This window comes from Monodon monoceros, unplaced genomic scaffold, assembly GCF_005190385.1.
Source record: "Monodon monoceros isolate NGI ecotype Baffin Bay Population unplaced genomic scaffold, NGI_Narwhal_1 Super_Scaffold_3, whole genome shotgun sequence".
Taxonomy (NCBI): domain Eukaryota; kingdom Metazoa; phylum Chordata; class Mammalia; order Artiodactyla; family Monodontidae; genus Monodon; species Monodon monoceros.
The window spans coordinates 48,041,097-48,065,705 of NW_021703780.1; the positions used below are offsets into that span (position 1 = coordinate 48,041,097).

At 41.8% G+C, this 24,609-nt stretch overlaps 1 pseudogene; it reads right to left on the reverse strand.

The window, feature by feature from the left end:
* Positions 1 to 1,101: 1,101 nt before the first annotated feature.
* Positions 1,102 to 24,008, reverse strand: LOC114907572 (annotated as a pseudogene).
* Between the last annotated feature and the right edge of the window lie 601 nt (positions 24,009 to 24,609).

Below are 24,609 nucleotides of genomic sequence, written 5' to 3' on the forward strand. Positions count from 1 at the left end.
CAGGGAGAGCACTTTTCTCATATGAAATTGTATGTCCTGCTTTTAGGTAGAAAGAAGGCGGTCAGAGACCCTTTCTTGCACCTGCTATTCCTCAAGTGTATGAAGCTCAAAATAATCCATATAGCGGGATGCCATATTTGGGGGTGGCGTGTTCTGATCCCCTTCAGAGTGTAGGGTTTTTTTCCCACAAATCACCACCAATACATTTATTTGCGGGAGAAAAGGTCAAATCTTATTAGGAACTTTTAAACTGGGAAGGACTAGAGACCCTGATCTGCCTAACTTCTGGGTGTTCACAGCTGCACGGGTGACCAGGTCCTGCACATGAGGCGACACCATGAAACTGATGAAGAGGGGGACACGTTCTGAGCAGTCACACGATGTCCCATTTAGAAGGTGCTGCCTTCTTCTTATCAGAAAAGTAGTGCTGAGAAAAACGAAAGCAGAACCTAGCCAGGACTTCCTAGCACGTGCCCAGACATGATGGTGGCCTCCTGAAAGGGGATCACACCCTATTTACAAAGTAGGAGAGCGATGCTCCCAGCTGAGCTGAAGGATGAGAGCTGGGGCCAACTCGAGGGGTGTGAATGGGGGCTGGTACCTGACCCCCTGAGTCTTTGTCCTTCTGACCTGGGCCTCCACAAGCCATTCTCTGGCCCCAGCACAAGGCAAACTCGGCAAATCTGCAATGGAAGGGGATTCTGCCCCAATTCCTCAATGCCACCCCGCTTCCTCAGGTCTAACAGTGACCAAGCCACTGGGTGTAGGCTCACTTCCACCCATCCCCTGCTTCTGTGCAGACACATGGCAAATATGGAACCCAGAGCCCACCTGGGCTGGAGCACATCTAGGTGTTGCTGGGTTGGTCATGTAACAGGTGCCTGGAGATGATCAGGCCTCACTCACGGTGGCCAGGCTGAGATAGTGTGGGTTTGTGTGTGTGTGTGTTTCTTTTTTTAAAAATTGAAGTACAGTTAATTTACAATGTTGTGTTAGTTTCAAGTGTACAGCAAAATGATTCAGTTATATATATTTATGTATTCTTTTTCAGATTCTTTTCCATTAAAGGTTAATTCAAGATATTGAGTATAGTTCCCTGTGCTATACTTTGTTCTTTGGTCTTTGTTGTTTAAGAGACAGTGTTTTTTGAGGTGGTTCGGGGTACTCCAGGGCAAAGCATGATGACACGTGGTGGTGGAAAGGCAGGCTGGAGCCACGGAAAGGCTTGCCCTGTCCACTCAGGTCCTTCCAGCAGTGGATCCGGATTTGAACTCTGGGGAGTGAGTGGGGAGCCCAGCCTGCAGCCATGAGATCGCCCACCAGCAGGAAGGGGTAGGTCGGCATGCCACTGCCACCCCTGTGGGGTAGCTCGGAATGGATGGCCAGGGCCTGGCTGAAGCTGTCATCCACCAGGTAGGCACTGAGGAAGTGGCCAGCAGGTTACAGCCCTGCAAGAAAACCGCATCTTCCAGGATGTGAGGGATTAAGCTGACAAAGAGTCCCAGCAGCCCCTCATCTTTGAAAATCTTCCCAATGGAGCTCAACTCTCCAGTGTACTTGGTCTCCAGTCCCACAAAATGGACCGTGTAGCTATTGAGATGACACGTAAGGGGTGACCCAATATGTGGGACATTCCCTGCATCATCATCAGGTAGGAGGTCTCCTTCACCACAGTCTTCAGAGAAGTCTTCGTGTCATCCTTGCTGGAAACCTGCTCGATATCATCCGGAGAGAAAATCTTCTTCATGCTGCCCGGGGCCATGGTGGAGAGGGCAGTGGACGTCAGCCAGCAGCTCAGGCCTCGGAACAGCCTATCTTCCCATCCACTTGCACAATGTCCTTGGCATAGGCGAAGAAGGTTGGAGGGTACAGGACCTTCCTCCCCAGCACATTGGTCTCAATGGTGTGGGTATTGGCTCATGACCCGTCTGATGGGCAGCTCCATGTAGAGCAGCTGGTGACTGAGCTCTGTCACCCCTGCGCCCAGCACCATGAAAAGAGCTTGGTGGTAGGGTCTTGGTCTCCAGAGCCCAGGACCCCCAACGCGCTGTCCATCCTGCTGGCTGAGGGTGGCGGATGTGCGAGGATATGCGAGGAAGCACGAGGTTGCACTGGGATGCTCGGGGAGGCGCGGGGATGCACGGGGGGATGCGTGGGTGGTGGGTACAGAGCCTGGCCTCGACCCTGCCTCTGTTCCAGCTCCGGCTCCCACCATCCCCAGCACTGCCACGAGCCCACCTTATGGTTTTAATTTTGATGAAACTGGCTTCTATTAAAATCAAATGTCTTCAGGCCCTACACCTCTGAGGAGGACGTGTGGGAGGAGAGCAAACTCCAAGGTATAGGGCTTGCAAAAGAGGGTAGGTTCAAATGATGCTAAAGATTTACTTGTGCTAATAATTTTTATTAAGATTATTAGTGTATGCGTGTTAAAGTTCTATTCCAAAGTTTCTTAAGTTTTTATTGAACTGCCTCCAATCCTATTTTTTCCCATAATACAGGATGCAAAATTTTCAGTAAAATGTATTTAATGTTAGAGCAGAAACGCATGTATCTGCAATTCCCAGCAAAAAGAAAGTTCTCAAAAATATTTGCTAATTGGACAGGCATTATAACTCTGAGAGTATATTCCCTGAACATTTTACCTAAGTGTCTCTTATTTATAGGTGAGCTTACCTTATCTCAGATTCCTAAAGAATTATCTACCTCGACAGTCACAATTCCTTTGTGAAGTAAACCATTCCTGTTTCTCATTATGCCCTATTTATTCTCCTCCCAACATGACCTCTTAATTACGTGTGTATTTGTGTTTCCCATTAGACTGTGAGTTCTGCCAGACTGGTTATCTGGTAGGCACTCCACAAACACAAATCGTTGAATGAATGGATCAGTGTTAGGTGAATATTTGTATCACTTGCCAACCTAGAATCTTAATTTCTCTTGGGAGAGATAGAAAAATGACAAGGTATATCCATCAACAGCAGGGAAGCTATTTCTAATGTCTTTCATTTACTAAGTAATACATATGGACAAATGTTTTAATATAATCCTCATAACTATATCATATCTAAGAGTACTTTTATTGCCCCCATTTCATAGATGAGGAAACTAAAACTGAGAGGGATTACACCATCCTTCCCAACATCAAACAACCAATAAGTGTCAGAGCTGGGGCTGATACCCAGGTGGTCTGATTTCATGCCAGCTCTTAACTGGCATGCTATATTATCTCCAAATTTCAACAACATTATTTCAATGTCAGTGTTGTACAAATGTGTATGTGTGAATGCTGTATTTCAGCATAACCAAAGATGTTAAAGGACCTATAACTGAGTGACTCCAGAATATTTCCCTCATTGGATGTAACTGTCTTCAGAGTCTTCTCTTTTTTCTAGAAGGAACAGAGGACTTATTTTAACCAACCACATTCAGACTTATGAACTCATTCTGTCTAACCTGGAGTTGTAGTTTGCCACCCTTAGTAAGTCTAACCACCTGAACCACACCACCTTTTCGTGCTTAAGAAACCCAGATTCCTTGGGCTCCCTCCTCCTCAGCCATTCTATGATGTCTTCTCTGCTGTGTTTTCTCTTGCCAAGGAGATAAACTCAACAGAAACTTTCCCTTCCTCTTTCCACCCACTCCTCCTTCTTCTTCTTTTCTTTTTTTTTTATTTTTTAACATCTTTATTGGGGTATAATTGCTTTACAATGGTGTGTTAGTTTCTGCTTTATAACAAAGTGAATCAGTTATACATATGCATATGTTCCCATATCTCTTCCCTCTTGCGTCTCCCTCCCTCCCACCCTCCCTATCCCACCCCTCCAGGCGGTCACAAAGCACCGAGCTGATATCCCTGTGCTATGCGGCTACTTCCCACTAGCTATCTACCTTACGTTTGTTAGTGTATATATGTCCATGCCTCTCTCTCATTTTGTCACAGTTTACCCTTCCCCCTCCCCATATCCTCAAGTCCGTTCTCCAGTAGATCTGTGTCTTTATTCCTGTCTTAACCCTAGGTTCTTCATGACATTTTTTTTCTTAAATTCCATATATATGTGTTAGCATACGTTATTTGTCTTTCTCTTTCTGACTTATTTCACTCTGTATGACAGACTCTAGGTCTATCCACCTCATTACAAATAGCTCAATTTCGTTTCTTTTCATGGCTGAGTAATATTCCATTGTATATATGTGCCACATCTTCTTTATCTGATAGTCTTTGATTTATTCTTTGATAGTGTGCAGTGCCGTGCGAGAATATTCCAGAAGGATATTCACCACCATTAGATCCCAAATGCCAGGTTTAGAAAGTTTACTCTTTTTCAATCTCAGTCAAATAATTAGACAAATCTACTTTGCTTCCTAAATACCATAAACTCATATAGATTGAGACATAGAGAAAATTATGTCAGTGAGTGACAAAATGACGTAAGAAATGCAGCGTCCAAGTTCTGTAGAGGAGTGTACAGTCATCAGAAGCAGGTCAGCAAGATGTTGCCTCATGGAAGCTCTTTGGGAAACTGTTCTAAAGGAAGGACTCAGAATTAACCAGTTAACCAATGGTTTATAAATGGTTTCTACTTGAGACTGTAGTGGTACTAAAAAAAATTTGAAAAAATTTAAAAACAGGGTATTCTCTTAAGTAAGCTAAAATAGGTCCCCACCCCAAATAACCCCCTGAATCATAACCCCAAAATTATCTGGGTTATTCTGGTATTTTCAGAGCCAAGTTTTTATCCATAAACTTCCATTTAATTCTTTCACAAGTAATTGAAAATTCAACATTTGGGAGCCTGTCTTAAGGTTTATTCTATCTGTTATGTAGAAAGTAGAATTTGTGTGTATGTGTTTGTGAGAAAGGGCAGGCATGTAGGAACACATGTGTATGTACACTTACATGTATGTCATGTAGATCACTGCATTCTGTACAAAAGTATTCTAATATTATTAAAAAGAAGAAAACTGGAGAAACACACTTATGTAACTCCCCTATGCATATTTTAAAGGGATTTTTTTGGTTTGTTTGTTTGCATATTTGTTTTCTCTGTATATCTGAATTTTGATAGCCATTCAAAGTTTTTTTGAACAGTTTGGCTGAATAAATGAGGAAAGAAGAGTGAGAATAAAGACGAGTGGGTATAATCTGTGATTTTGTGGGAAACCAGAAGGCAACTTTAAAGATTTTTCTCAATTTGGGATGTATAAGGAAATGGTGCCCTTTACAATATGCTATGCTTTGAAGCTGGTATTTCAGAGAGTTTTTCCTCCTTTAAATTGGATAATTTATAAATGAATGCTCCCAAAGGAACTCGTAAAATCAAAGAAAAACATAGGCTGCTGGAAAATTGATTTGTCACCAGTACTTTTTAGCCTAAATAGTTTTCAATTTGATAATGACTTGATTTTAAAATTTCATACGCTGAACGTCAGGAATATGCAAAGAATGTAGATGGAAGGGATGGATGTGGTGAAGGTGTCTCCTGGGGAAATGTTTCAGCCACATCTCTCATATCATCTCATGGAAATAGATCATTACTTGCAGTTGTACTTACATACCTCTGTTTTAATATTTGGTTCAAGCTGGGAAAGGAGGAAAACAAAATTCATGTTGGACTTGTGATCATTAGGTGCTATGTCATGTTTTCTGGATGTGTGGGTAGATCTGATTTAATTCTCAAGGCAATCCTGAGAGCAAAGTGGTGCCCTGATTCTACAGATGGGGAAGAGGAGGCAGAGAGAGATTGGAGAGATTAGTCACAGTGAACTTGTTTTTAATTACCATTTTTTAAATTGAAGTATGGTTAATTTACAATACTGTGTTAGTTTCAGGTATACAGCAAAGTGATTCAGTTATATATATTCAGTTATATGTATATATTCAGTTATTATATATATAGTCTTTTTCAGATTCTTTTCCATTATAGGTTATTACAAGATGTTGAATATAGTTCCCTGTGCTATGCAGTAGGTCCTTGTTGTTTATCTATTTTATATACAGTAGTGTGTATCTGCTAATCCCAAACTCCTAATTGATCTAACCCCCTCCTCTGCTATCCCCTTTGGTAACCATAATTTTGTTTGTTTTCTATGTCTATGAGTCTATTTCTGTTTTGTAAATAAGTTCATTTATATCATTTTTAAAGATTCCACATATAGGTGATATCATATGATATTTGTCTTTGTCTGTTTGACTTATTTCACTTAAGTGGATAGTCTCTATGTCCATCCATGTTGCTGCAAATTGCATGATTTCATTCTTTTTCATGGCTGAGTGATGAAGTAATGAAGTTTTAAAAGGTTTTTATGGCTCTTTCCAACTCTTTCCACTGTAGAAGCAGTTCTCAAACTTGAAGGAGCATGAAAGTCCCCTGGAGCACTTATTAAATACAGGTCACTGGGCTCCACCCTCAGACCTGCTGATTCAGTGGTTCTGTGGTGCAGCTGAGAATCTGCATTTCTAACAAGTCCCCAGGTGGTGTTGTAGCTGATCCTGGGGCCACACTTTGAGAACCAGTGTCCTATAACAGAAGATGGGATCTCTAAACCCATATCAATCATGCCCTGTTAATGAAAAGTGAGTATCCAGTGCCTGATTGGAATCTTGAAAATCTGCAGCCTGATGTGTTTTTTTGCTCCTCAGATAACAGTGTGTGTGCCCCTGGGGAGTGCGGTGGCTTGCCTGGGGGCCCTCAAAGCTGCAGGGTAAACACAATGCATCTTTAAGGAGTAACGGTTTTCTTTGATGGTAAAAAGTTTAACATGCTATTTTTATATTAAAACAAACACACAGCTGGGCTATAGAGGAGAATACAAATTCATATGCATTCCTGAGATAAAGCTCTAGATTTCAAAGGAAGTCTGCCCTTGTGGTAGACAGCTTTAGGCTATGCTTCCACTCACAGAGGGTACAAGTTGGCTGTCCTCTGGCAATGAGAGAGTTTAGCTGAAGAAAAAAAGAAGTTACTTTATGTTGCTATTAAATACTTTCTTGACCTGAGAGTTCCTGTTTCTGGATTCAGATTCTAGTCTCTCCCTGACCTGATATCCCCCAGGGTCTAGCCTTCAGGAACAGGTACACAGGCCTTTTCCTGAGGACATATAGAAAGTTGAAATTACTATTTTAGCACTGGATGCTATAAACTTCAAATTAAAAACAATATAGTAGCACAGGGAACTATATTCAATATTCTGTGACAAACCATAATGGAAAAGAATATGAAAAAGAATATATATATATATGTGTGTGTGTGTGTGTGTGTGTGTGCGTGTGTATAACTGAGTCACTTTGTTGTACAGCAGAAATTAACACAACCTTGTAAATCAGCTATACTTCAATAAAATCTAAAAAGAAATAAGGAAATTAAGTATATTTTAAGCCTCTTTTCTTCATGGAGGAAAATAATTCAAAGTCAGCTTGGGGTGATGTCTTCCTTCACTGTGGATCCTAGAAAAATCTGGGATTCATTGCATAGGTATGTGCATGACACCTCCCCCCCTGCCCAGCAAACACATAATTCCCTAAGTCAGGGTCCCTTTCCCAGGCTGCATTGTCCATCTGGAGCGAGTGCCCTGCTTTACACCAAGCACAAGCACAGGGCCCTTTCTTTGGTCCCCAGTTTACAGCTTTGCTAAGGGCAGTGGCACTTACTTACCCCCTCCTAGAAGTTCTCTCACTATTGGTTTTGTTTGGCCCACAAGCTGACAATGGTTTTGCAGTTTTAAATGGTTGAAAAAGATCAAAACAGGAATAATGTTTCATGACACATGAAAATGATAATAAAATTTCTATGATAAGAAAGGCAGTTTCCATAAATAAAGTTTTATTGGAACACAGCCACACTCATTCCATTTTATTGTCTACAGCAGCTTTTGGCTGCCTTCCCACTACAAGAACAGACATGAATAGTTGTGGCTGAGACTTTGTAGCCCACAAAGCCAAAAAATAGATACTGTTTGCCAGAAAAAGTTTACAGATTCCTGCTCTAGACTGTGCAGGAGGCAGGCACATTCTGTACATCTTAGATCCAGAATCAGACCAGGTCCCTGCTTATCCTCCCTAGAATAGGTTCTCTCATCTCCCTGTCCTTCCCCCAAGGAAAGCTTTGGCAGCTGGTCGTTGTCTGAATGCCTGACAGCTCTGCAACAAAAACAGTGATGTGTCCTGAAAATAGGGTGTCCAGGCTCAGAACTCAAGGCTTTTAGAGATGAGGGAGGGAAAATTATCTCGTATTTATTTCTATGCCAGTATTTTAAAAAACCCTAAATTAATGTCAGTACATTTTCTTAACCAAATTCTTTTTTTTTTTTTTGCGGTATGCGGGCCTCTCACTGTTGTGGCCTCTCCTGTTGTGGAGCACAGGCTCCGGACGCGCAGGCTCAGCGGCCATGACTCATGGGCCCAGCCGCTCCACGGCATGTGGGATCTTCCCGGACCGGGGCACGTACCCGTGTCCCCTGCATCGGCAGGCGGACTCTCAACCACTGCGCCACCAGGGAAGCCCTCTTTTTTTAAATTTTTAATCTTATTGAAGTATAGTTGATTTGCAATGTTGTGTTAATTTCTGGTGTACAGCAAAGTGATTCATTTATACATATATATATTCTTTTTCATATTATTTTCCATTATAGTTTATCCCAAGATATTGAATATAGTTTCCTGTGCTATGCAGTAGGACCTTATTGTTTATCCATCCTGTATATACTAGTTTGCATCTGCTAATCCCAAACTCCCAGTCCTTCCCTCCCCCCACCCCCCTCCCCTTTGGCAACCACAAGTCTGTTCTCTATGTCTGTGAGTCTGTTTTGGTTTCGTAGATAAGTTAAATTATGTCATTTAAAAAAAAATAAATTTATTTATTTATGGCTGCGTTGGGTGTTTGTTGCTGCGCGCAGGCTTTCTGTTGCAGTGAAACAGAAAGTTGCGGCGAGCGGGGGCTACTCTTCGTTGCCCTGCGGGTGTGTCTCATTGCGGTGGTTTCTCTTGTTGTGGAGCATGGGCTCCAGGGGCTTCGGCAGTTGTGGCTTGCCGGCTCTAGAGTGCAGGCTTAGTAGCTGTGGCACACGGGCTTAGTTGATCCACGGCATGTGGGATCTTCCTGGACCAGGGATCGAACCCATGTCCCCTGCATTGGCAGGTGGATTCTTAACCACTGAGCCACTAGGGAAGTCCCCAACTTTGTCATATTTTAGATTACACATATAAGTGATATCATATTTACCCTGATTCATAAAGTCTTTGTGAGGAAAGGCTCTGAGAAAATAGGGATGGATTTGGGGTTTGCCCTTTATCCCATCAATGCAAGAAAGCACAACAGGTAAAGAACCTTGTACAGCTCCCTAGGTGACGATGTTGTTAGTGGTACCACCTTTTCACTTTTTCTTCAAGGAGAAAAGTATTCACCAGCACCTATCTCCATCCCGTCTTCTCCCCAGAAAGCAGAGCCTGAATCGGGGCTGCGTGCAGCTAGTTCATTACGAAGGGTGATCCTGGGAATAGGCTTGAGAGATGAAAACAGGATTAGAGGAAAAGCCAAGGCAAGGGTGCATTCTTTAGTTTCTTCATCCTTAAAAAAAAAGCTTTCTTGAGATATAATTCAAATAACAAAAAATTCTCTCATTTAAAAGGTACAATTCAATAGTTTTAAGTATATTCAAAGTTGTGCAGCTGTCACCACTGTCAAGTTTTAGAACATTTTCATTATCTCAGAAAGAAGCCTTATTCCCATTAGAAGTCACTTCCCATTTCCCCCCAACCCTCTCCCAGATCTTGGTAACCACCAATTTACTTTCTGTCTCTATGGATTTGCTTATTCTGAAAATTTCATGTAAATGGAATCACATGAGACAGGCTTCTTTCACTTAGCACGTTTTCAAGGTTCAGCCATATTGCAGAGTGTGTCAGCACTATGTTTCTTTTTATTGTAAGAAACATTTTCTTGTATGAACAAACCACATTTTATTTATCCATTCACCAGTTCGTGGACATTAGGGTTTTCTCTATTTTTTGGCTATTATAATGATGCTAGGAACATTGGTATATTTTACAAGTTTTTGGTGGACATATTTTCAATTTTCTTGGGTGTATTCCTATGAGGGGTATTGCTGGGTCATATGGTAACTCTATGTTTAACCTTTTGAGGGACTGCTGACCTGTTTTCCAAAGTGATTGTACCATTTTACATTCCAACTAGCAATGTATGAGTGTTTCAATTTCCCTACATTCTTGGCAACACTTGATTTTGACTATCGTAGGAGGTGTGAATTGATATCACATTGAGGCTTTGATTTGCTTTCCCTGATGGCTAACAATGGTGAACATCTTTTGCGTGCTTACTGACCATTAGTATATATTTGGAGAAAATGTCTATTCAGATCCTTTGCCCATTTTTCAATTGAGTTATTCTTTATATTATTGAATTTTAAGAGTACTTTATATATTCTAGATACAAGTATTTTTATCAGATACATGACTTGAAAGTATCTTCTCCCATTCTGTACATTGTTTTTCCACTTTCTTGATGGTATCCTTTTTTATTTATTTTTATTTTTAACGTCTTTATTGGAGTATAATTGCTTTACAATGGTGTGTTAGTTTCTGCTGTATAACAAAGTGAATCAGCTATACATATACATACATCCCCGTATCTCCTTCCTCTTGCGTCTCCCTCCCACCCTCCCTATCCCACCCCTCTAGGTGGACAGAAAGCACCGAGCTGATCTCCCTGTACTATGCGGCTACTTCCCACTAGCTATCTATTTTACATGTGGTAGTGTATATATGTCCATGCCACTCTCTCACTTTGTCCCAGCTTACCCTTCCCCCTCCCCATGTCTTCAAGTCCATTCTCTATGTCTGCATCTTTATTCCTGTCCTGCCCCTAGGTTCTTCAGAACTATTTTCTTTTTTTTTTTTTTAGATTCCATATATATATATATGTGTTGGCATACAGTATTTGTTTTTCTCTTTCTGACTTACTTCACTCTGTATGACAGACTCTAGGTCCATCCACCTCACTACAAGTAACTCAATTTTGTTTCTTTGTATGGCTGAGTAATATTCCACTGTATATATGTGCCACATCTTCTTTATCCATTCAGCTGTTGATGGACACTTAGGTTGCTTCCATGTCCTGGCTATTGTAAATAGAGCTGCAATGAACATTGTGGTACATGACTCTTTTTGAATTATGGTTTTCTCAGGGTATATGCCCAGTAGTGGGATTGCTGAGTCATATGGCAGTTCTATTTTTAGTTTTTTGAGGAACCTCCATGCTGTTCTCCATAGTGGCTGTATCAATCTACATTCCCACCAACAGTGCAAGAGTGTTCCCTTTTCCACCCTCTCCAGCAATTATTGTTTCTAGATTTTTTTTTTTTTTTTTGCGGTACGCAGGCCTCTCACTGTTGTGGCCTCTCCCGTTGCGGAGCACAGGCTCCAGATGCGCAGGCTCAGTGGCCATGGCTCACGGGACTAGCCGCTCCACGGCATGTGGGATCTTCCCGGACCGGGGCACGAACCCGTGTCCCCTGCAACCGCAGGCAGGCTCTCAACCACTGCACCACCAGGGAAGCCCTGTTTCTAGATTTTTTGATGATGGGCTTGATGGTATCCTTTGAGCACAAAAGTTTTAAATTTTGATGTAGCCCAATTTATCTATCTTTTCTTCTGTCACTTGTGCTTCTGTTGTTAACTATAGGAAGGCTTTGCCTTTCCCAAAGTCATAAAGATGTACTTCTATATTTTCTTCTAAGAGTTTTAGTTTTAGCTCTTACACTTAGATAGGTGTGTGATCCATTTTGAGTTAATTTTTTTGTATGGTGTGTGATGAAGGGGTTACAACTTGATTCTTACGCATTTTCATGTCTTGTCCCAAAACCATTTGTTGACAGACTTTTCTTTCCCTCATTGAATTGTTCCAGTACCCTTGTCAAGAATCAGTTGACCATATATGTGAGGGTATATTTCTGTATTCTCAATTCTATTCCATTGGGGTACATATCTATCCTTATGCCAGTTGCCACACTGTTTTGATTACTGTGCCTTGGTAGTTAAGTTTTGATATTGGGAATATGTGCTATTGACTGAATACTTTTGTCCTCCTAAACTTATGTTAAATCCTAATGTATTTGGAGGTGAGGCCTTTGGGAGTTGATTGGATCATGATTTGTGGAATTCTCATAAATCTGATTAATGTCCTTATAAAAGAGATTCCAGAGAGCTCACTCATCCCTTTTTCACCATGCGAGGACATGGAGAAAAAAAGACCATTTATGAACCAGGAATTGGCCTCTCACCAGACACCAAATGTGCAGGCATCTTAGACTTCACAGCCCCCAGAAATTGAAAATTTTGTTTTATTTTATTAAATTAATTAATTTATTTTTGGCTGCATTGGGTCTTCATTGCTGCATGTGGGCTTTCTCTAGTTGCGGTGAGTGGGGGTTACTCTTTGTTGTGGTGTGCAGTCTTCTCATCGCGGTGACTTCTCTTGTTGCGGAGCACGGGCTCTAGGTGCACGGGCTTCAGTAGTTGTGGCACACAGGCTCAGTAGTTGTGGCTCACTGGCTTAGTTGCTCTGCAGAACGTGGGATCTTCCTGGACCAGGGCTTGAACCTGTGTCCCCTGCATTTGCAGGCAGATTCTTAACCACTCCGCCACTAGGGAAGTCCCAATTTATGTGTTTTTATAAGCAACCAGTTTATGGTATTATGTTAAAGCAGCCTAAATGGACTAAGACAGTGAGTCTTCCAATGTTATTCATCTTCTTCAAGATTGTTTTGGCTATTCTGAGACCTTTGAATTTCCATATGAGTTTGAGGATCAGCCTATCAATTTCTTCTGCAAATAAGCCAACTGGGATTTTGATAGGGATTGTGTTGACTCTGCAGATTGCTTTAGTGAATATTGCCATCTTAATAATATTAAGTCTTTTGATCCATGAACATGGATGTCTTTCTATTTGTTTAGCTTTTCTTTAATTTCTTTGAACAATGTTTTCTAATTTTCGAAGTGTAAATTTTATACATCATTTGTTCAAATACTTTATGACTAAGTATTTTATTCTTTTTGATGCTATTATTGTAAGTGAAATTGTTTTCTTGATTTCATTTTCAGATTGTTCATTGCTAGTATATAGAAATACAGTTATTTTGTATATTTCTCTTGTAGTTGTGCAACCTCACTGAACTAGTCTATTAATTCAAATAGTTTTTAATGAGTTTCTTAGGATATTCTATATACAAGGTCATGCCATCTGAATATGCTAGAGATAACTTTACTATTTCCCTTCCAATCCAGATGTTATTTATTTCATTTTCTTGCCTGATTGCCCTGCCTAGCACCTCCAGTACAATTGGAATAGAAGTGAGGAAAGTGAACATCCTTCTCTTGTTCCTGATCTTAAGGGAAAAGCTCTCATTTTTTCACCATTAAGTTTGATGTTAGCTGTTGGTTTTTTATAAATGCTCTTTATCAGATTGAGAAACTTTCCTTCTATTCCTAATTTGTTAAATCTTTTAATCATGAAAGAATATTGCATTTTGTCAAATGTTTTTTTTCTTCATCTTTTGGGATGATTATGTGGCTTTTGCCATTTTTTTCTGTTTTTATGGAATATTGCATTGATTGATTTTCAGATGTTAAACCAACCTTAGATTCCTGAGATAAATCCTATTTGGTCATGGTTTGCATTCCTTTTTATATGTTTCTGGGCTTAGTTTGATAGTGCTTTGTTGAAGATTTTTGCATCTACATTCATAATAGACATTAGTCTAAAGTTTTCTTTTCTTGTGATGTCATTATCTGGCTTTGGCCTTATAGAATGAATTGGGAAACGTTCTTTCCTCTTCTATTTTTCAGAAGAATTGGTAAAGAATTTGTACTATTTCTTCTTTAAATGTTTGGTAGAATTTACCAGTGAAACCATCTGACTGGATACTATAAAACTCCTAGAGGAAAACATAGGCAGAATACCCTTTGACATAAATCGCAGTATTTTTTTTTAATCCATCTCCTAAAACAAAGGAAATAAAAACAAAAATAAACAAATGGAACCTAATTAAATGTAAAAGCTTTTGCACAGCAAAGGAAGCCATCAACAAAACAAAAAGACAACCTACGGAATGGAGGAAAATATTTGTAAATGATATGACCAATAAGGGATTAATAGCCAACATAGAGAAACAGCTCATATAACTCAACATCAAAAAAGCAAAAACCCTGATTAAAAATTGGAATTGTGCATCCTTGAGCCTATCAGCAATGGAGGCCCCTGCAGCTGGATTCTGCCATATCCCTCTGAAAGATCAGGTGTTTCAGAATTGTCCACCAAAGGAACAGAAGAGAGGAGCATTTTTCTACCCATAGCTCCCATCCCCTATCACTAAATGTTTCCTTGTAAAGTGTTAACTCCCTTGCACTTTCAGGATTTCCATGTGTGAGTGCCAAGTGAGTTCTTGTAGATGTTCCACATGGCAGATCCAGGGATGCAGCAAGGCAGCTGAAGTGTTGTGCTGTTATATGTAACTGCAGGTAAAGCGTCCAGGTAGAAGCTTGTTGTGCCAGTGGCTGGAGTAAATGGTTTGATGGAAGACGTGAATTAGGGTACAAAGCTACTCAATATAGTGCATCCATACCTTTTGCTTTCCACTATATTTAATCATTCACAAAGACTTCAAAGCTGTGCTCACCCCTCCAAGTCTACAAAAGGCTTAAACATGAGGGTTCATGGAACAAGCTTCAGCTACTACTTCTGCAACTCATTCTAAGGCCACAATATTCATTTCCTTTCTCTATTTCTCACTGTATATTTCCCTCATCTTTATTTAGCACTTCAGTGCAGACAAGTTGCTTGCCTGGAAGGGTAACTCAGAACTTCATCTCTGGGGGATATGAGTCCTCAATTGTTTTACCTTTGTTGAACTGTGGTTTCTGCAGTTTCCCATTTACAGTTATTACTGAACATGGAAGCACTAAATGATGCCCCAGGGAAGCCCTGTGGTACCATATTGGGCTCCTTCCTGTCCATCACCGATTAACAGCATCCCTCCCTCTGCATGATAATGGGATCAATTAGAACTGCCAATATAACAACACCTTTTCTTGCTGGATGTTCTGCTGTCACAAGGAGCCCCAGAATGGCAAGGTGGTAGTCGTAGGTTAAGGTTACATGGAATCCAACCCAGCAGAGCCTAACATTTTAGGGACAAGAAGAACAAATTCCGAAAACTATAAACTGGGTATGATAAGTGTTGTCTATCTCACTTGTATCCCTTGGTTTCCTGACCAATTGATTCTGGCTTTTAGGGACACAGCACCATGTTTATCAGCCATTGCTTCAGTTCCATAATCCCAGAGCACAGTGTCCCAGACTCGCAGGATGTTGTCCCTGAGGTGGATCTCATAGGAGACTTCAATGAGCCATTCCATCATGCCATTAGGCTGCCTGTTTCTGAGTGATGTGATATACGGTAGGGTTAGTGGATCAAGTGATCAAATGCCCACCGCCATAAAAAGGGTCTTTTAGTTGGCAATGATCGGTAGCATATGCAGCTGTCAAGGTGTTCTGTAAGTCTGTGCATGGTTCCAACAGAGGGACTATAGGCCAGGAAGGCAATCCCATATCTGGAATAGGTATCAATTCCAATACGTAAAATTTGAAATAAGAGTTGTCTGATAAATAAATCTGCCAGTAAGTGGCTGGCAGGTCTCCTTGGGAGATAGTGCATCAGACTCTGCTCTTGGCAGGCTGAGCGTTCAGCAGTGACCTTGGTAAGAGGAGTCCCTTGCTGTGTGACCCATACATCACCTTCATTCCTGTCACCATCACCATAGCAACTCTGTTCCAAGGGCCTTTTTTGCAAGCTCTGGGGTAATGGTTACGTTAAAGTGAGCTCTAACATGAAACATGAACATGAGCATGTTTTGTGTCCTTTCCAACAAGTTCACCCCATGCCTGTTCCCCAAATTCCTTTGTCTCTGTTCTTCTGATCTCATTCCTTCCCTGCAGCTGACCAATAAGAAGAGCCATTCAGCAATGCCCAGAATTAGATATTATTATACATTTCAGGTCGGGTCATTTCTTCCTCTGTTACAAAGCAAGGACCACATGTCCTGTTCTTATCTTTGCCCATTGGGAGTGTTCCCCTCAAGGCCACCTCTGACCAGGCTTCTACATGGCGGCATCATCAGCCAGCATCAATACCCAGAACTGATCAGCCAGAGAATTGGACCCACGTACCTTCTCGTAGGATCTGTCCCCTTGAGGATGTAAGACATGAGTTGAGAGATGGGCTACCTCTTCCTGTAAGTTCTGTGTGCCTTCAATACCTGTCTGTGCCTGATCCTGGAGGTACCATTTCCATCATAGGAAGGATGCTGCTGCAGCCACCCTACATTATGGTTTGATGGATCTGATAGTATCAGTTCATAATGGGCAACCCAGACACATACTTCCTTGGTGTCCCGTGGTCAGGCTCTTAAGATTCTACTAGGGCTTCTTAGAACTCCAAGAACTGTTTTTCAGATGGAAAGTAGTTTTCTTTTGCTAAAGACGTGGCCTTATTGTAGAATCCAAGGTATGCACACTGGACTCTTCTACTGAGGCTTGTCAGGGAAGATACACTGCATTCTTATTCAACATGAGTGTTCCTAACACCATGATATCTGTTGGTCGTATGGCCTTAGTGGCAGGACAGCTTACGCTACATCCTGGAATGGCTGCCAACACCCTTGCTCTGAACACCCCTGAAATCAGGCAGTTTTCTCTGTCACCTGATAAATGGCTCAAAGCAATATTCCCAAGTGTGGTATGATCTGCCTCTAAAATTCAGAGAGATCCACGAAATGCTATACATTATTTTTAGAGCTATGGGGCATAAGGGCCACAACTTCTTTTCTGCTTAGGAGAGGGTTTCCTGACATGCCAGACCCTGCTCCTGGGATACTGTGGTCTGTATGTTGTAGTCACAGATCTTTGCAGATCAAGACTCCCTGGTTGCCAATTTGGCTTTGCTTTTCCTCAGGGTAATTTCATTCATCTTGCCTCTGTCTGTCAAGTAACGCCACACAGCCTCTGCTGTCCTTATTGAAGCTATAAATCCCAGCCGTCGTCGGCATCTCCTACTGTGGACGCTGTCTTGAAGGACACAGCACCAGGGAGCTTCAAAAAGATGCTGCTGTTCCCCTCGTCAGTGTAATGTCTGGGCCACCAAATGACTCTCTCCTGGGATTATTTTTATGTCCAATCTTGGGGTGTTACTGCTTTTTGAATCTTCTACTTAAATCTTCTAACAAAATCCCTGTAAACCCCTGGGAACCACCTCCCCAATATGCCATAATGTGGCTTCCTTGTGTCGTGACAATACATGGGACCTTGGGAAACTCTTATTTTCAGAAACCTAAGAGTAGATTCATAGTCACCATCTATTCTCAAAATTACCCACAATTTCAAGACTCATTTCATACACTTCCTGTCCCTTGGGTCTCAATCCAACAGGGATGGAAGTGAAACTAATTCCTTACTGGTTCCTGCTCTCTCTTATTTTCCTGAAATCCTGTCTGTTTTCTCCCCAGATCAGAGCTGGTTTGGCCCTCATTTGGGAGGTGTGTGGGGAGGTGTAGGAGCCACTGCCAGTGCTCATTGATACCTACTCTTCTTTTCCTTCTGGGCATGTGAGAAATAGAACTTCTTGCCTCCATGCTGTCAACAGAGCCGTCTCACTAGTTCCCACTAGTAGTCTGGGGACAGATATGTTGTATGTCACCCTGGAGCTGAGGCAGTCATGTTATTAGTCAGCTCAGGCCGCCATAACAAAATACCATGGACTGGGTGGCTTAAACAGTAGGCCTCTGTTTCCTCACAGTTGTGGTAATAGGTGTTGGCAACTTTGGTTTCTGGTGAGAGCTGTCCTCCTCATTATAGACTGCTCCCTGATTGCTGTGACCTCACACTGCTGTCCCACAGGTGAGCAGGGAAGGAGATCCAGCACAAGTTCCTGTGCCTCTTCCACTTCTTATCAGGGTACTGTCCCCATCAGATTGGGACCCATCCGTAGGACCTCATTTCATATTAATCAAAATAAAGGTCCTGTCTCCAAATACAGTCACATTGAGGGCTAGGGCTTCAACATATGAATTTTGGGGTGACACAATTTGGTCCATAACAGGAGGGAATGTCTCCTGTGTCATCCTCCAACTTGCCTGGGCAACCCTGAAAGCCGTGTGTTCAGATGGCACAGATGTTCCAGATGGAAGGGAGCTGAGTGATGAGCCATGGCTTGGAAGGTGCTACCTTGGAGAGCCAATGGGACCACAGAGAACTTGGATTAAGGAACAATATGTATGTAGTCATGGAGCTATGGGGGCTGCTTTGTTACTGCAGCACAACCCATCCTATCCTGACTAATACAGGGGACTGTAGCCCCTGGTATGTATATGCTCCCCAGTTTTTGCCTCACGACTATCCCAAGGTCCTTTAAATCTAGGAAATTTTATGTAATTTTTCTGTATAAGAGTGGTCATAATTTCAAGAATAGGTAATATTTTGTGTATTGCTTCCCCCCCATGTCATGATATAGTTCCATAAAGATCATTTTACTGACTCCACAATACTTCGGTCCAAAGGCTGAGATACTCTAATTCTGAAGACATTCTTTTCATGTAAGTTATTATTTTATATATAATTTTGTTTGCTAATGAAAAGCTTCCATTTACATTGAAGAAAACAGTGCCTCTCCTGGAGTGAATCATCACAATTTAAAAATATACCTTTATTTTTAATTTAAAATGAATGTGATGGGGGACTTCTCTGGTGGTCCAGTGGTAAATAATCCACCCTGCAATGCAGGGGATGCAGGTTTGATCCCTGGTCAGGGAACTAGGATCCCACATGCCATGGGGCAGCTAAGCCCACGTGCTGCAAACTACAGAACCCATACCCTCTGGAAGCTGCACACCACAACTACAGAGCCCACACACCCTAGAGCCTGCGCACCACAACTAGAGAAGAGAAAACCCACACACCACAACTAGAGAGAAGCCCATGCACCACAACAAAGAGCCCGCGTGCCGCAACAAAAGATCCCACATGCCTCAACAAAGATCCCACGTGCCACCACTAAGACCCGAAACAGCCAAAAAAATAAAATAATATAAAATAAATAAATCTTTAAAAAAGTAAAATGAATGTAATGTTCAGATTCATGAAGCCATGGTATCTTTCATTTCTCAAAACATGACATTTTCTATACTCTCTCTTGCTCTGGCTCTCAAGTAGCTTTATTTATGTGCTACTCTCCAGGTACACAGAGATTTCTCATGGAATGAATTGTGTTGAACAAATAACAGAAAATTCCTCCCCTAAGGAGATTGGAGTCTGCAGGCGAGTCACCTAATCCAGAATGCGGAATAAAGAACAAGCATTGTGTGTGGGGTAGGGTTGTTTCTGCAAAGATCAGCAGCAAGGTGTTTTTTTAGCCTCACACACAATTGATGCTATGGTTCAATGATTTATCAGTAAAATGAGACATTTAACAATGAAACAGGCCATTAGGAAGCCACCAGTGGGTCATTTCAGTAGGCATTTCCATTTTAAGGATGGCCTCAGCCTTGTAGCAGAGAATGACAGAGAAATGCTTACCCTTGCGGAGATCTCGGCATGGCTAAGCTATTTTTTACTGCCTTTACGTGGTACCTGAAGGGAACATAAGAGGACAGAGGAGCAAATACAGTCGGCCTTCCATCGCACCCGTGACAATACCATCTCCAATTATAGCCCTCCAGGAGATCTCTGAAACTGTGTTTCTGAAGTGGTCATTTATTAAAGGCTTAGGGCTCTTCTGATAATAAACTGGGAGGTTCTGTCATTCTCTCAGGGCTGAAGGAGACAGCTCTGGGGCTCAGTGTGTGATCAGGGACTGTGTGGGCTGAGGCAGGGGGGCAAGGTGCAGCTCAGGGCTGTGATTCAGCCCCTGAGTAATGAAGTGACAGGCTGGAGGCGACTTCATTATGTGTGATGCGGTGGCCCCATCCATCCACGAGAAGTGAGAGCACAGTGAGAGGGCAGGAGGCCTGTGATGGGAAAGGAAGCAGGATGTGCTGGCAGAGCAGGTGGTCTTGGGAGTGAGAGAGGTGTATGAGTGAATCCTGCATGAACAGGGAGATTTAGGACAGGTTACCCAGCTTCTCTGAGCCTCGATTTCCCCATCAGTAAAATGGGGAAAAGAACAGTGCCTTACATAAGATCTGTGGTGTGTATTTGATAAAATGATGTGTAACTGAATCACTTGGCCACACAGTAGAAATGAACACAACATTGTAAATCAACTGTATTTCAATGAAATACAAAAAATTAACAAATAAAAAAATACTTTGGATTAAAGTACTGAGCCTAGTACCTGACAACAACCACAATAGTAATAACAACATTCACTTCTGTGACCAGCTGCTAGGTGCTTATATATATAAAATCATATAAAATCTTCCACTTAAAGTCTAACTGTTAGCTCAAGAGGGATATGGAAGTAAAATAATATCTTCCTTATAATCCCTATGGAACAACTTTAGTGTTTTGGCTGCTTGACAGTCTAGGAGGATGGTTTAGGGGGGAAATTATAGTGGGTGTTTCAATGTGTGAGTTGGGATGGTAGAAATATTTACCATCTTCCTCAAATATGTGGAGATCAGTTGAGACAGTACCTATTCATGCTATAAAATACTAGACATTATTAATGATAATTATGTGGTATAGATGCTATGCATTTGATAGTTTCAACTGGTTTTTCTAAAATCAGATATTCAAAGATTCCTTAGTCCCCTGGGGCCTGTTTGGGTACATCAGGGAACTGGAATAAGTGGGTTTTTTTGTCTCTTTGTTTGTTTTTTAATTAATTTATTTTATTTTATTTTTGGCAATATTGGGTCTTCGTTGCTGCTTGCGGGCTTTCTCTAGTTGTGGTGAGCGGGGGCTACTCTTCATTGTGGTGCGTGGGCTTCTGATTGCGGTGGCTTCTCTTGTTGCAGAGCATGGGCTCTAGGCGCACAGGCTTCAGTAGTTGTGGCACACAGGCTTAGTTCCTCCGTGGCATGTGGGATCTTCCCGGACCAGGACTCAAACCCGTGTCCCCTACATTGGCAGGCAGGTTCTTAACCACTGCGCCACCAGGGAAGCCCTGGAATAAGTGTTTTATATGAGGATTGTTTTTCATGTGCCAATAGGCTAAGGGGGTGTTATAAACATAACTTAGAAAACCAAAGTTATGCCTGCCCTCAAGGACTTCACACGAGAGAATGAGGTATGCAAAAAGGTGAATCACCATAGTGAGGGGTGGACGCAATAATAGCCCAGATATTAGTATCAGGGAGGAGAGTCATTGGTAAGACCATTTTGTTTGTGGGGTTATTGGTGGCAAACAACAGAAATTATTTGTGGGTATTTTAAACAGAAGAGGAACTTTTCAAGACTACATTAGGTAGGCCACTGAATTGCTTGGAAGAATAGAAAACTAGGTTGGCAAAATAGGCAGAAGAAAAGGGAAGCCAGAAACTACAAACCAAATCCTGCCAGTGGGTCAGTCTGCTGAGGATGGCGTGGCTGTCCCCACTGAGTATCAGTGCACTGTCCTCAACTGGCACCACCACTGGCCCAGGGTGCTGCCCGTGATCCACTCTGGACTCAATGCCTTTGGCATGTGCACCTGTTTGATAGAATGTAGGTCTCATCCTTTCTCTCTTGCTGCAGGGGACCTGGGGAGTGAGTCTTTGGCAGCTTCTATAGTTGGAGCAGGTTCTTTTCCCCTTATAAATATTATTTGTAAAGTGACGTAAATTCTCCAAAGGTAGGAAGGGAGTTCAGACACTGGCCAGCCAGAAACACATGTTGCAGATAGTGGAGGTCACGTTTTCATCTTTGCTGGTTTTCTTGTGCCTATCAATAAACAGCAAGTTGATTGATTATCATTTCATATTTATGGATGAATATATGTTAAGCTACCATTACATGCTATAGTAATTGATCAAAAGAAGATCCCCTATACCTCCATAAGCTGTGTGTTTGTTCCTTGTTTCTTTCCAAACCAGGCATGAGATGTGCACTTACACAAGCTCCCCAACTCAAATCATGGCTCCGTACCAAAGAACTAATAAGCAAGCCCAAGTTTCTTTTGTTTTTTGTGTTTTTTTGAATAATTACTTTACCTATTTCTTTCTTACCAATTCAGGCAACATACTTTTTCTCAAGGAAATTACATTTGCTTATGAATGTAAGTGAATAAGCAGAATGACAAGAGTTTGCTTCAGCTAGAATTAGATGGATATTGCAATTATTGGAGGAAAGAACATTTTCCTAAATTCAGCTATGAATCCTCTACAGATCAAAACAAGGACCGCTTGTAAGATGGTTCTCTTGCTTTAATACATATTATATTTTGTGAGCATATAAAAACCTCTTGTTATGTGGTAAAATACTCTTTTTGGCATTGAGGGAAACACATATATTCTGAATTTCATCATGATAGGGAGAACAGATAAGCTGAGATTTTTGGGTCAAAAAAGGGGAGATTATGAGCTTTGAAAGTGTGTGTGATAAATACTGAAAAGGTACTGTCATGGATGTTTTTGCAGCTCAAAAGTATATTAGACCTGGAGTCTCCACTTAGGATTATAACTAGAGTTTCCTGGCCATGTTCTGCCAGGCCCTGTTATTGAAATGGAGCAGGACCCTATGGTCCTTGCCCCGCCACGTCCTCAGCCTGCCTTTTGTCTGTGGAAAAACTTGAGTCGAAGAATAAGTCTAATCAGAGAAGTGAGAAAATGCAGAAACAAAGGAAAACAGTCCAACAAGGCTAAATAATAAAAGTTCAGTCATTAAGCAAAGTCAAGGACCTTTTGTTCCTTTTCAAGGGCTAGAGATAATATTCTGAGCCATATTCTGTGAGCTGTCTTATATACTGAAACCCCCACCAGGTGCAAGAAGTTAATACATGATGACCAGACTGTAGCCATGACATAAGCTGCCACAATTCTGAGAACTGGCCTCAAAGAAATGGGAACAAACCGACCCTGGAACTGAACACTAGCTGTACTTAAAACAATCAACTTGATGGTGGCCAGACCACCGATGACCAGTGTCAAGATGACTGTCAGAGCTGACTGTGCTGTTTCTGCATGTAGCCCCCTCCCTCTGTCTATAAAAGCTCTTGCCCACTGATTGTCAGGAGTCCAACCACCAGTTGCCAGCCTCCAAAATAAAGCAAGCTTTCCTTTCCACCAGCCTTGTCTCTTTATTGGCTTTTGAGCAGCGGGCAGCTGGACCTACTTTTGCTAACAGATTTTGGTTCCCAGCGTGAGGCTGGGCTCTCGCGATATCTGGCTCCCGGGTTTTCCGGAGCAGGGCCGCCGGCATAAAGAAGCTTTGGGATGGCTGCGAGGACCTGTCTGCTCGTGGCTCACTGGCCCTGACCTGAGAGTGGTCTGGCAGGGACATTCCTAGCAGCTGCTCAAACCATTTATTTGGGGGCCCCTCAGTGTTTCTCCGCTGCTTGACACTGGCTGCCAATGTATGCTTTCCCTTGCTGGAACGGAAAGATGCCTCTGGAAGAGCTGACAAGCTCCAAGACCAAGTAAGTCCACCGGTGTGCACCCGGCAAACTTCTCTTTTGAGCACGAAGTGTGATTTGGGTGTTTTGCCAGTTGGTTCTGACGTCAAGGCCCGTTTGTGAGCACAAAGTGCTATTTGGGCGTTTTTGCCAATTGGTTCTGACGTGTGTCTGACGTTGAAGACCGTTTGTGTTGTTAAGTGTTTGTTTGGGACTCCATATGGGTCATCCTCTCCATGATTTGTGACTGTTCTGTCTTTTGGTGTGTGAGGGTATATTCCATTTGTGTGATTGGTATTCTTGTTGCCTTTTGTAGAATGGGAACAATATATGGCAACGGTATTCTTTAGACTCTGGAGAAAATTGGTTAAGATGAAACTCTTCTGAAACTCCAAAACTGATTCTTTTTGCATATGCAGTTGGAGAAAACTAGCTTGATAAAATACTTTTTTCAGAATCTTGACCCTGAGAGAACAGTGTTACCACTTTCGGTAACATTAGGTGCCCCTTTTTACGTTTCTGTTAACATCCCATGATCCACTCTTCTCCAGCATCTATCTCAATTTTTAGTTTACTTGTTTGTTTCCCTAATAGTTGATAACCTTTTTGAGGGCAGAAACTGTGTTCGTTCTCTCTAGAATTGCTAGCTTTTACCGTGGCTCTATCAGTATCTAATGACTTGAACATAGAGAGCTGAATAGTGTCATGGAATTAAAGTAATTATGTTTTATGCAGAGTAATATTCCAGTCAAACAGTAGGTTTTGAGTATGTACCATGAGCCTGGTGGTGTGTTAGGTAATGCTGCTAGATGTGACATGTAACAGACATGATTTGTCTTTCTTGGATCTTGGAATCCAGAAGAATGTTCTTCAAGGAACAAGTAATGTAAAATTATATATGGCTCAAGGGATAGAGAAGAAGTTCCAAAATGCATTTCTGGCCAGATGATTGTGAATTATGTAAATGAGCAAAGATATTAATGTGTTATGTAGAAATGCTGCTGATAAACATAG